Source organism: Trichechus manatus, unplaced genomic scaffold (assembly GCF_000243295.1).
Source record: "Trichechus manatus latirostris isolate Lorelei unplaced genomic scaffold, TriManLat1.0 scaffold00080, whole genome shotgun sequence".
Taxonomy (NCBI): Eukaryota; Metazoa; Chordata; class Mammalia; order Sirenia; family Trichechidae; genus Trichechus; species Trichechus manatus.
The window spans coordinates 1,004,577-1,018,965 of record NW_004444016.1 but is presented as its reverse complement, the minus strand read 5'-3'; the positions used below and the strand labels follow the sequence as shown (position 1 = coordinate 1,018,965).

Sequence of the window (14,389 nt, the reverse complement as noted above, 5' to 3'; positions counted from 1 at the left end):
ATGGAAAAACACTAAATAGACAATAGATAAGTGGTAACTTTGGTGAAGGGTAAGACAGTACACAATACTGGGGAAGCCAGCACAACTTGTACAAGGCAAGGTCACAGAAGCTCCGTAGACATATCCAAACTCCCTGAGGGACCAAATTGCTGGGCTGAGGGCTGTGGGGATCATGGTCTCGGGGAACATCTAGTTCAATTAGCATAACATAGTTTATAAAGGAAATGTTCTACATTCTACTTTGGTGAGTAGCATCTGGCGTCTTAAAAGCCTGTGAGTGGCCATTTAAGATACTCCACTGGTCTCACCCCTTCGGGAGCAAGAGAGAATGAAGAAAACTAAAGAAACAAGGGAAAGATTAGTCCAAAGGACTAATGGACACCAACTACCACGGCCTCTACCAGACTGAGTCCAGTACAAGAGATGGTCCCTGGCTACCACCACTGACTGCTCTGACAGGGTTCACAATAGACTGTCCAGACAGAGCTGGAGAAAAATGTAGAACAAAATTCTAACTCACAAAAAAACATCTGACTTACTGGCCTGACAGAGATTGGAGAAGTCCCGAGAGTATGGCCCTCAGACACCCTTTTAGCTAAGTAATGAAGTCACTCCTGAGGTTCACCCTTCAGCCAAAGATTAGACAGGCCCATAAAACAAAATGAGGCTAAAGGGGCACAACAGCCCAGGGACTAGGACTAGAAGGCAGGAAGGGACAGGAAAGCTGGTAAGAGGGAACCCAAGGTCGAGAAGGGAGAGTGTTGACATATTGTGGGATTGTTAACCAATGTCATAAAACTATATGTGTACCGTTTAATGAGAAACTAGTTTGTTCTGTAAGCTTTCATCAAAAGTACCAAAAAAAAAAAAAATTGGCTGTGCAACCCTACCTTTCTTAATTAATACTATTTTTCCATCACCGTAAATCGAAACTCAGTACTCCATAAGCAATAACCTCCCCTTTCCCCTTCCCTCCCACCCCTGGTAACCACTGATAAACTTTGGCCTCTATACATTTGCTTGTTCTTATCTTTTTATATGTGAGGTTATACAATATTTGTCCCTTTGTAATTGGCTTATTTCACTCAGTATAATGTCTTCAAGCTCCAGTCATATTGTAGTATATATCAAGACTTCATTTCTCTCACTGGCTGAGCAGTATTCCATTGTATACGTACCACATTTTGTTTATCCATTCATCTGTTGATGGGCCGTTAGGTTGTTTCCACCTTTTAGCTACTGTGAATAATGCTGCAGTGAACACTGGTGTACAAATCTCTGAGTCTCTGCTTTCAAGTCTTCCGGGTATATACCTTGGAATGAAATTACTGCATCCTATGGTAGATCTATTTTTAGTTTTGAAAGCAACTGCTGCACTGTTTTCCACACTGGTTGTACCATTTTGCATTCCCACCAGCACTGGATAAGGGTTCTACTTTCCTCACATCCTCATCAACATTTGTTTTTTTTTTTTTTTTTTTTTTATCTTAGCCATCCTAGCGGGAGTGAAATGGTATCTCATTGTGGTTTTGATTTGCATCTCTCTGATGGCTAATGATGTTGAGCATCTTTTCATGTGTTTGGTGGCCATTTGAATGTCTTCTTTGGTGAAACGTCTAGTCAAGTCCTTTGCCCATTTAATGATTGGGTTGTCTTTTTGTTTTCAAGTTGTCTAAGTTATATATATATATTATTAGATTCTTGTCAGATATATGGTTTCTGAAGATATTCTCCCAGTCCATAGCTTATCTTTTCACTTTTTTGGTAAAGTCGTATGATGAACAAAAGTTTTTCATTTTCATGAGGTTCCATTTATTTATTTTGTCTTTTGTGATTTGTGCTTTTGTTATTTGATAATCCATTGTTAAAAGCTAGGCCTGACAGCATTGCCCCTGCATTTCCTTCTAAGAATTCTATGGTTTTAGTTTGCACATTTAGGTCTTTAATTCATTTTGATTTTGTGTGTGTGTGTGTATGGTGTGAGACATGGATCCTGTTTCATTTTTCTGCATGTGGAAATCCAGTTTTCCCAACAACCATTTACTGAAGAGACTCTTCTTTCCCTATCAAATGGACTTAGCAACCTTGTCAAAAATCAGTTGACCATAGATGTGTGGGTTTATTTCAGGACACTGAATTCTATTCCACTGGTCTATGTGTCTATTTTTATACCAGTACTAGGCTATTTTGATTACTATAGCTGTATATTATGTTTTAAGATCAGGAAGTGTGAATTATCCTACTTTGTTCTTCTCTTTCAACATTGATTTAGCTATTTGGCACCTCTTGCCATTTGATATAAGTTGAGGATTGGTTTTTCCATTTCTTTAGAGAAGGCTGTTGGAATTTTGATCAGGATTGCATTGAATCTATAGATCACTTTGGATAGTATTGACATTACAACCTTAAGTCTTCCAGTCTGTGAACATGGAACATCTTTCCATTTATTTAGGCTCTTTCAGCAGTGTTTTATAATTTCCACTGGAATAAATTTAACCAGGGATATGAAGGACTTATACTTAAAATTTATTCCTAGAAATTTTATTCTCTTAGATGCAATTGTAAATGGAATTGTTTCCCTAATTTTCCTTTCAGATTTCTCACTGCTGAAGTATAGAAACCCAAATGATTTTTGTTTGTTGACCTTGTCTATTAATTCTAGAAGTCTTCTTGTGGACTCTTTGGGATTTTCTGCATATAGGATAATGTCATCTACAAATAGAGATAATTTACTTCTTCTTTTCCAATTTAGATTCATTTTATTTCTTTTTATTGTCTTATTGCTCTTTTCCAAATTATTTCACCACCATAAATTCAGTGACCCCTAACCAAAATTTCCCTCTTTCCCCTTCCTCCTGCCCTTGGTAACCACTAATAATCTTTGGTTTCCATATTTACTTATTTCGTGTAAGTGAGATCAGACAATTTTTTTTTTTTTGCAAGTGTGATTGACTTTCTTTATTCAGCATAATGTTTTCAAGGTTATCCATGTTGTGGCATGCATCAGGACCTCATTTATCTTTATGGTTGAGTAATATTCCACTGTATGTATATACTACATTTTGTTAATCTATTCATTGGTTGATGGACATTACAGTTGTTTTCACCTTTGGCTACTGTGAACAGTGCTGCAATGAACATTGGTGTACAGGTTTCTGTCTGCATTCCTACTTTCACTTCTTCTGGGTATCTACCTAGGATTGGGGTTGTTGGGTCATATGGTAGTTCCATGTTCAATATTTTTAGGAATTGCCAAATTGTTTTCCACAGTGGCTGCACCATTTTACATTCTCACCAGAAATTGATGAGGGTTCCAGTTTCTGCCCCTCCTCACCAACACCTATTGTTTTCCATTTTTTTTGGATCATTGTTATTCTAATGGAGGTGGGTTGGTATTTCATTATGATATTTATTTGCATCTCCCTAAGGCTAATGATATTAAGCATCTTTTCATGTGCTTATTGGCCATTTGAGTATCCTGTTTGGTGAAATGTCTGTTCAAGTCCTTTGCCCATTTTTTAATTGGGTTTATCTTTTCTTTGCTTTTTTTTTTTGTTGTTGTTAAGTTATAGGAGTTCTTTTTACATTTGGATATTAGACTCTTATTGGCTATATGGTTCCTGAAAAATTTCTCCCAGTGTTTAGGTTGTCTTTTCCCTTTGCTGATAAAGTCCTTTGATGAACAAAAGTATTTAATTTTTATGGGGTGCTACTTTCTGTTTTGTCTTTTGCTTCTCATGCTTTTGTCATCACATCTGATAATCCATTAAAAACCAGGTCCTTAAGCCATGCCCCTATATTTTCTTCTAAGAATTTTATGGTTTTAGTTTTCACATTTAGGTCCTCAATCCTTTTTGTGTTGGTTTTTGTGTATGGTATGAGGTATGGATCCTAACCCATTCTTGTGTAAATGGAAATCCATTTTTCCCAGTACCATTTACTGAAGAGACTCTTCCCTCCCCATTGAATGGATTTAGCACCCTTATTGAAAATCAGTTGACCATAGATATATACATTTATTTCTGGTCTCTCAATTATATTCCATTGATCTATATACCTATTATTATACCAGTACCAAGCTGTTTTAATTACTGTGGTTTCATAGTATGTTTTGAAATTAGGAAGTGAGGCCTCCTACTTTTTTCTTCTTCTTCAAAATTGCCTTGACTATTCAGGGTCCCTTGCCCTTCCACATAAATGTGAGCATTGGCTTTTCCATTTCTTGAAAGAAAGCTGTCCCAATTTTGAAGGGGATTGCATTGAATTTATAGATTGCTTTAGGTAGTATTAACATCTTAACTATATTAAGCCTTTCAATACACGAACACAGAACGTCCTCCTATTTATTTAGTCTTCATTGATTTATTTTAGTAATATTCTATAGTGTTCTGTGTACAAATCTTTCACCTTCCTGGTTAAATTTATTTCTAGTTATTCTTTTAGGTGCTATTGTAAATGATGTTTCCTTAATTTCCTTCCTCCTTGCTCATTGCTGATGTATAGAAACCTATCTGATTTTTGTTTGTTGACCTTGTACCCTGCCACTTTGCTGAATTCACTTACTAGTTCTAAAATCTTTATGGTGGAATCTTTGGGGTTTTCTGTGTGTAGGATCATGTTATCTGCAAAAGGGATAGTTTTGCTTTTTCCTTCCCAATTTGGATACCTTTTATTGTTTCTTTTCTAGTCGAGGACTTCCAGAATGATATTCAATAACAGTGATGAGATGGACATCACTGACTTGTTCTTGATGTTAATGAGAAAGCTCTCAGCCTTTAGATTTCCTGCTGGGTAGGTCTTCTGACAATAAACTCCCTCAGTTTTTGTTTATCTGGAATGTTTTTGTGTGTGGTAAAAATATACATAACAAAACATATGCCAGCTCAACATGAAATGTCTCAATTTCACCTATATTCTTCAAGGATAGTTTTCCTGGATGTAAAATTCTTGGTTGACAGATTGTCTCTTTGAGCCCATTAAATATGTCATCTTATTACTTTCTGACCTCTGTAGATTCTGATGAGAAAACAACTAGCTGTTAATCTTAGTGAGAAAACCTTGTATGTGATCAGTCACTTCTCTCTTGCTGCTTTCAACATTTGTCTTCAGTTTTTGACAATTTGGCTATAATGTGTCTTGGTGTGGATCTCTTTGGGTTTATCCTGCTTGAGGTTTGTTGAGCTTCTTGGATGTGTAGATTCATACCTTCCATCAGATTTGGGAAGTTTTTGGGGGTTATTTCTTCAAATATTTTTTCCTCCCCTTTCCTCTCTCTCTTCTCCTTTTGGGAGAATGATGCATATGTTGGTAACCTTAATGGTGTCTCACAGGTCCCTCAGGCTCTGTTTGTTTTCTTCATTTTTTTTTTCCTGCCCCTGAGACTGGATAATTTCAATAGTCTTATCTTCAAGTGAGAAGCCCTGGTGGTGCAACAGTTAAGTTCTTGACTGCTAACCAGGAGGTTAGCAGTTCAAACCCACCCAGCTGCTCCATAGGAGAAAGACCTGGCAATCTGCTTCCATAGAGATTACAGCCTACTCTGTCACACAGGGTCCCTGTGAGTTAGAATCAATTTCACGGCACCCAGCAACAACATCTTCAAGTTCCCTGATCATTTTTCCCCCTCCTTTAATCTGTTGTTGAAACCCTCTAGGGAATTATTCATTTCAGCTATCGTACTTTTGAGCTCTAGAATTTCTATTTGGTTTTTATAGTCTTTATTTCATTTTCTTCATGCATTAAATTTCCTTTAGCTTTTTATCTGTAGTTTCCTTTAGCTCACTGAATATATTTAATATAGTTGCTTTAATGTCTTTGACTAGTAATTGCAATAGGAATTATCACTCATCAGGAATGGTTTTGTCAATTTTTATTTTTCCTGTGAAAAGTCATACTTTTCTGTTTCTTTGTAGGCTTTATAATTTTTGTTGTGAACTGGACACTTTGAATATTATAATGTGGTAGCTCTGAAAATCTGATTCTTACACTCCTCATGGATTGCCATTGTTACTCGATGAAAGCTGCAGTTGTCTGTTTAGTGTCTTTTTCTAACTATTTTTATAATGTATTCTGAATGTGTGTGCTCACTGGAACTTCTTTTCCATTATTTCTGCATTCAATCAGTGAACTGACATAAATTTCACATGCCCACACAAAGCGTACTTGTGCTTTAAGCAACTGCCACTGGGAGAAACCACCGGTGCTGAGGGGTAAAACCACAACCTGTGTGTGCACTGGTTCCTCAGGGCAATGCCAGTCCAATCAAAATGTACAATCCCAAAACCTTGGAGGAAGAAGTTCCCATCAATCAGCCTTCTAGGAATGCAGGTCACCATCCCCACTGCCACTGTGTGGCTGAGGAATGGGGTTTGATAGCTGGCTGGCACATATGGCTCACCTATGAAAGCTCAGCAGCTTCTACCTTGATTATGAAATCCCCTGGCTATTATAAGTGTCTGATGATGTTCCAGAGTTCCAAAGTAGTTAATTACTCTTTTCAGCCATTTGTTGGTTCGGTGGATGGACTGATCCCTAGAGCTTCCTATGCTGCCATTTCATGCAAGTGCAATATTTTTAAAAGTAAAAATTAATGAAAAAAATCCACGATGTGAGATGTTTCACAGATTCATAATCGCTCTTTATCTCTGCGTAAGTGTTCCATTTTGTGTATGTATCGTAAGTTGCTTATCCATTCATCTGTTGATGGGCACTTAGGTTGTTTCCATCTTTTTGCTACTGTGAATAATACTGCAATGAACCTGGGTGTGCATATGTCTATTTATGTGACAGCTCTTATTTCTCTAGGATATATTCTTAGGAGTGGTATTGCTGGATTGTATGGTATTTCTATTTCTAGATTTTTAAGGAGGCGTCATATCAGATTCTGAATTCTTGACCTTTGTAGGAAAGGCACTGGTTCTTCTTCATAGTTATTTTGCTGTGTGGCCAGTGCTGGAGGGCTTCAAAGGAGAGAAGGAAAGGAAATTTGAATGCTATCAGTCTGAAAGTGAATCCTAACCTCAGGGTCTTCATAGATCTGTTTCCACCCTTCCTCACCTCCTCCACTCCTTCCTCCAACCAGAGTCCAATTCACCCCTGAGTAATAAGGTGACTTATGTCCTCGGCTACTTGGAGATGGACTGTTTCCTCCCTGAGGACAGAGATAGAGCCTTCTCATTCCTGGTTTTCTCACAGCCCTGGGGCAGCCACCTCAGGACTCTGTTGATCCCAAATGCCTGCTATTCTCACATGTGGCCACAAACAAAAATTGCCATGATTCCTCTTCTGTCTCACATGTCAGAGGCAGCCTCGGGAGCCCTCAGGAGCACTGATTGTCTTCGATGTCTGACAGTAATCAGGGTGGTGAAAGCCCCCACCCCAAGCTTCTGTAGGAGCAGCAGACATAGTTCCTCTTTTTCTTCTGCAAAGACTAGGGCCCATTCAAGATATTTTTTCTCTAAAGAGTATGTAGTATAGTTTTTTCTTGATCCAGTTTTGAGGCCCCAGCTAAAGGCTAGTCACTTCCCTTCTTGAACAGGTGATTAAATCCACTCCAGCCACTCTCACTCTCCTGGACCATTATGTACCTGCTCTAACCTTCCTGCGGCCAGATAGCAAACAATCAGGGACAGCCCCTAATCCCTGGAGCCTGTGCAGTTATTCAAAATACTCAATCTCCAGGAAATAAGGCCTAGACAACCCCACCGCACTTGCAATATATAAGCTCTCTCCTACAACTCTAGCTTGCTGTTACCCTGTCCCTAGGTGCAATCCTGTGTGGCCCTACCAAGTAACCTTCTCTCATTTGGAGCTGTAAATAACAAATCTGCCTTTTATCTATCCAAATGTCTCTGTGTTATGTCCTACCATACAAAGAACCTGTAAGCATACCTAATATGATTATAAAACTGAGCACCAGGACCTATGGGTGTTGCATCTATTGAATCAAGACGTAGGCTTCATGTTCTTAAATAAACAGACCAGGGTAGCACTTTCTCTTTCGTATTTGGTCACTTTTTAATTTAAGAGCTTATTTAATCACTGATAGTTTTGCCTTTTTTACTAATAAAACAAAAAGTACTGTCTAAAACCAGAGGTTTAAGACTACCACGAAACTAACAATGAGCCATTTAAAAACATGCTAGGGAAAAATATAAAATACGTGGACAATATAATGAGAAATGAAAATAAATTAAAAATGCTATTTACACTAGAATTCCATTTCAAAAATACATTTGAAGTGAGTGGAAGAGGACTGGAGCCCTGGTGGCACAGTGGTTAAGAGCTATGGCTGCTAACCAAAAAGTCAGCAGTTTGAAGCCACCAGGCGCTCCTTCGAAACCCTATGCGGCAGTTCTACCCTGCCCTATAGGGTTGCTGAGTCGGAATTGACTCCTCAGCAATGGGTTTGTTTTGGTTTTGGAAGGGGATTGCTAGCGTTCTTGATGTAGGTGCTGGATATACAAGTATTGTGCATCAATTTGTGCACTTTTATAAAATGTGTGTTAGTCCTCAATTAAAAGTTCAAAAATATATCTAGGATATATAAGTAGCAGTAAAAATCTGGGGGGAAAACAGCATATCAAAATAGCAGTGGTTATCTCTGGACACTGGGATTTCCAGTGATTCTAATTTTCCTCAATATACCGTTCTGATTTCCTCAGAGAAAATGTTTCCTTTCGTAGTTAAAAAGGAAATAAAACCTTTCAGTTTTTCCAACTATCAGTGTTTCCTAGCTATGGGAGCGCTCCCGCCGTCCCCACTTTTCTTCTTCATTAAAGGAGGAGGAAAGAGGAGGAAGAAGCCGCAGGCCCACAAGAGCCACCCGGCAACCTCGCGTTTGAACGTTTGTCTGATTCTTCGGCCTCCATTTTACGGGGAAGGGGCGGAGGACCAGGAGAGTTACGCCCCCAAGTAAACGCTATCGCCAGTCGCAAAGCCAGCTCACCGCCTGCCCAGGTCGCCTCCCTTGTCTTCGCCGCCATCCGGCAGGTCCCTGCGTCCCCTCGACCCCGGTATGCCCCGGCCGGCTGGCTCCCACGGCTTCCCGCCACGTCGCGGAGGGGCGGAGCCCGAGCCCCCGGCGCCGCCGCTCAGTCTCGGACGCCCAAATAGACTCCGGTATCACAGAACCTTAGAGCCGAGATTCGAGCTGTTTCTCCTTTTAAATATGTGCTGGAATTCAGGAAGGAACGCGTATTCCGCTCAAACCTCGCGAGCAGCGGGACCGCGCCAGCAAAACGAGCCTTTTAACAGCGCAGAGTTCCTTTCCGGCTGTGACCTCGTGGCGCAATGGTAGCGCGTCTGACTCCAGATCAGAAGGTTGCGTGTTCAAGTCACGTCGGGGTCATCGGTGCTTTTTTTTTCTCTTTTTCTTCCCTCACGCCCCCCACCCCTCCATCTGCAGAAGAATGTAATGAGCAGTTTCTAAATCGTAAATGGGACTATTTGGCCACATGCAGGATCTATTATTCTGCCAGCACACAGAAAATCCCCCTCTTTTTTCCTTTCATCGGGAAAAATGGGCTAATAAACTCGCGATTGAAAGAGAATTTCCTTCTGGTAACTGACAGGAGGCACCACACTGAGCCTTAGAGTGACCCCCCAAGGAAGCGAAACGGACCTAGCCAGCATTAGCGGGTGCCACCGACCTCCTCCGGTCCCGGACCGGCCCTTCCGGTTACCACAACGCCTCCGCCCCCACCCCCCTTTATTGCCTCCCCCAGCTCACCTTTTAAGATTATTTTGTTCGAAAAGAAGGGTATGATATTGATTGACTTGAGACAACGTTAAGTATGTCAAATGTAGGGTAATCACTGAAAGACTAGAGATAATATCAGTAATTGATATGCAAACAAAAAATCAGTTAAAGATATCGAGATTTGAGTAATAAAATTAACAAGATTGATCAAATGGATGTTGGTCAAGGTTGGTCAGGTATTTCCCGACTTAGGACGGGTTCAGTTAGGACAACTCAGACTTAAGTCAGTTCTGACATAAGTTTAATACTTTTTTTTTTTTTGAGTTTTCATTATTAATGTCTTTTATTATCAGTGTCTTCATAAATCTGATCTTTGGCGGATGGAAACATTACATATAAATTTATAGTTATGATCATCTCAGCAAGTTACGTGCTACAACATTGTATGTAGTACATATTGCTAATGATGAGATGTACAGAAAAAATAAATGAGTGATTCGTGGTAACTTGAATATGTTTTAAGCAGGGGACTACCTGTACGTAGAACTCTGCTTACAACAAATATAGAACAATGTTCTTGGGTTCACAAGGAACATTTTATAAAAAACTTTATCACATTTTAGTCCATAAAGCAAATCTCAACAGATTTCAAAGCATAGAAATATCTAGGCCATTTCTCAGACCCAATTACTATTAAACTAGAAATCAGTAGGAAGAAATAACATATTAGGGTATTTGAAAGCACTTCTAAATTACTTAATGGATCAAAGACAGAAATTAGACACTTAGACAATAGGAAAAAAGATGGTAACATAGACACTGCAAATGACAATGTTAAATTTTACCTGAGCCCTGTGATCCTGGAAAACAGCAAAGTTTAAGAAATGCCCCCTTACCCACCCTTTGGGTTCTTGAAAACGACCTAAGGAAGGGAACTATTCTTCCCCATATGACTTAGATAAGACTCGGGGTTGCATCCTTGTTTATCTATGACAAGATCAAACACCAATGGCGACCCTCCAGATTCCCAGTCTTTGCCTCATGAATGATTAGCTGAGCTGCTTGTCCCCACTGATCAATCGGAACTAAATGTTTGTTAACCAAACTGTGGTTAAGCATCTCTCCTTTTCTCTAGATCCCTCAACTTTGGCCCACCATCATCCTGTGTGAACATAACATCCTTTCTGTCTTAGTTCTGGAGGCCTGGTGACATAGTGGTTAAATGCTCAGCTGCTAATCAGAAGGTCAGCGGTTCAAAGCCACTAGCTGCTCCTTGGGAGAAAGATGTGGCAGCCTGCTTCTGTAAAGATTACAGCCTTAGAAACCTTATGGGGCAGCTCTAGTCTGTCCTATAGGGTGGCTACAAGTTGGGATCGACTCGACAGCAACAGGTTTGATTTTGGTTTGGTTGTCTTGGTTTTAGTGTATTTAGTGGTATTTCAACAGAAATACCAAAGTGGTGACTTTAACGAATAGAAATTTATTTTCTCACAGTTTAAGAGGCTAGAAGTCCAAACTCAGGGCTCTGGCTCTAGGGGAAGGCTATCTCTCTTTCCATTCTAGGGGAAAGTCCGTGTCTCTTTACAGCTTCTATTTCTTGGCTTGGCATCTGTCTTCCCCCATCTCTGCTTGCTTGCTGCTTGTTTAATCTACTTTTTATATCTCAAAGGCGATTGGCTTAAGACACACCCTGCACTGATACGGCCTCATTAACACAACAAAGAAAACCTGTTCCCAAAGGAATTACAAGTGCAAGTATAGGGGTTAGGATTTACAACACATATTTTTGGGGACACAATTCAATCCATTACATCTCCCTAAGAATCCTTCCAAGAGAATAGGCTGGCTTCAGTGTAAAACATCTACTGTTTGATCCCATCATCCTTTTATTCCACTTCCCCATACCCTGTTCTTTCTAGCTTTGTCTACTTCTCTATAAAAGAAAAATACCTTTTGTATAAGTCTTGAGACACTTGCTGACTTTATGGTCTCAACGTTCTTTCTATTGCAAGGGTCCTCCTTCTATTGCAATGTTGCCCCCCTCCCCCATCTAGGAATAATTCTTTTGAATAAAGTCTCTCCTTACTAAGTCCAGGTTTGTTTTTTATTTGACACAAGGAGGAGATAAAACTATTTGCAGATGATAGGCTTGCATAACTGGAAAACCTAAAAGAATCAGCTGAAAAATTACTAAAAACAAAAAGAAAAATCAGTAAGATAGTGAGTCACAAAATTAATGTACAGAAATCACTAGTTTTTATAAAATCAACTAACAACTACTGTTATAGGGCAAAATCACCACAAAGTTATAGTAAAGCAAAAAGAAAGGTTTCATTTGGCATATATTCAAAGAGGCGAAAGTAGGAAACGGACAAGCATGCTGCCAGAGCCATGTCTGTCTGAGTGCAAGGAATATTACTGAATAGACAAAAGTGGGAAAATGGACAAACATGCTGCCAGAGCCATGTCTGCCCAAGTCCAAGGAATATTACAGAATCATCAGTATATATTAACGTTACAAATGGGTAAAATCATCGAAAGCTTCACTTTTTCAGACTGGCTAAAAACTGCCAAATCACTGTTATTCTACATTTTGGATTGTCTTTCTTAATCAACATTGGTACAGGTTTCAGTAAGGAAGGTCTTCATTGGTCCAACAAATCTTACTATTCACTAAACGCTAATAGAAAAAGATAAGAATGGAAAGTATGTGGGTCTTTTGTGCTGTTTGATTAGTTTGTGTGAAAGGTTCCCTAAAAGATGTTTTCCAAGATTATCTTAGCTATTGCCTTTATACTTCAAGGCCCAATTGATGTCTCCTTGTGAGTCCTTGTGATCCCAGCTCCAGCTGGGTCACATTCTTTATACTCAAGGACAGGGAATAATGGCTCCAATATTATCTCCTAAATCACTACTTAGAAGGAAGGGGATGAAAGAGAACAGAGGTGGGAACAAAACTCTTCACATACATTTTTTATGTCATTTTGATTGTTTGCCACAATGTGAATGCGTTACCTAGTTTAAAAAAATAGTTACTAACATTAATGAATTTTGTACTCCTTGAGGACACCTAAAGCCCTTCCAAAGGGCACTTGGGCATGGATTGTTTTTAAGGGCAGGTGTTGGGCAGACAGGAAGCTCAGTCTCAATAAATAGCCTCAATGAGGCTGAGGGATCTGGGAAGCCTGAAAGGGATAGGCAAAGAATAGGTTTCTAGAACAAAATCCCTGACATCTGTATCTAACGGTTCTGGAATCAGAGAGGTGCCCTGGCAGAGGCTTGTGTGGGAGTGGGCCAGGGTCAGAAGGGAAGCGACAGAGTAGTCAGGCTCTGGAGGCTGCTGTGTGTGACTTCTGTGTGTCATGCAAGTGGCACACTGTCCCTGACTGTGCTTGATGTTCCTAATGTAACTTCTCTCATAAGTCCTCCCATTTATGATGCCCCATATATGGCCCTCCTGTGTGTGTGATCAGTGTGTGGCCCTCTTCTGTGGACCTCATCAACGTGACTCTAGCCCTCTAGCTTCCTTTAGCTAATGTGGAGTTTGGCTAATGTGGAGCATCAGCAGGAGTAAGGAAGAAAAAGAGCATTTATTTCCCTGCTGCAGGGTCACTGTAAACTGACCTCCTCCTGTCAGATAACCTGCTCCAAAGCACTGTCTCTGTCCCGATGTTCTAGTAGCCACTGCCTCCCCTCAGCTTTTCAGGCCTAAGTGTAGTGACTATTGCAAAGAAACAACTTTCACCAAAGCTTTCTGCAACAAAGAGATTTTTATTGTGATATATTGGAAAACAAAATGGGAAATTGGCTGCAGGCACTCAGGCTATTAACAGACCAAAATCCAAAGAAGTACAATCTATAAATGCTTTTTATACAATTTCAACAAGTGCTGATTCATTAGGAGTAAATTATTTACAGACTATCATTGGTTAAAGTAAAGACAAAGAACTAAGATCATGATTGGGTAACCTTTTCTTATTTTTCTTTTCTAACAATGTGTCTCTTGGCTTAGGGGTCCTGGGTCTGTCATTTGATAGTTGTTTATTTGTTATGTGGGTATTTGTTATATGTTATATGGTATTGGGTAGATCTTCACCTCCCTTCCTGGGATAAATTGTTATTTAGCTTTTGGTATGGACATCCACTGTTTCTTGAACTGGTTAGAACATTCTGTCTCACCTCTTTGATGTAGTCTGCTATTGTTTTAAGCTTTTCAGATTCTGACAAACAGGTAGGCCTTTTTGTGGTTATGGCCTACTGTGGTTAGGATAACCCTTTATCATGATGAAGCACACCCCTTTGCTATAAGTCCTGGGGTACTGGACCATCCTGAACTCTCAGGGCAGAATGTTCTCTAAAAGCCTCCTATCTGTTGAGCCTGCTCCACTGCAAGCCTCCTGGTTCAGACTTAGACAAGAGGAGTATTCACAATCACATCTTATCATCCTTGACTCCAGAGAGATGGACTAAATTTTGGCTTCAGAATTGGGAATGGTCTTGTTAGAATCTTCTCCTCTAACAGGCTGAAGGCTGAGCATACATCCTGAAAGCTTTTAGTCCCCCCAAAAATTAAGTAGCATAAACCAAGGTCTTAACCCTGCTTTCTGTTTCCACTCATATACCATCTTAATGTTCAATTCCCAAAGCTTCTGACCATCGGCCCCATGCTGTTCCCTCAGAGGGGGAGCA

General features: G+C 39.9%; 1 non-coding gene across 1 annotated transcript; it reads left to right on the top strand.

Annotated features, from left to right (window-relative positions):
• The first annotated feature begins 9,277 nt into the window (after positions 1-9,277).
• Positions 9,278-9,349, top strand: TRNAW-CCA (transfer RNA tryptophan (anticodon CCA)). Its single transcript has one exon. It is a non-coding gene; the product is annotated as a tRNA-Trp (tRNA).
• The last annotated feature ends 5,040 nt before the right edge of the window (positions 9,350-14,389 follow it).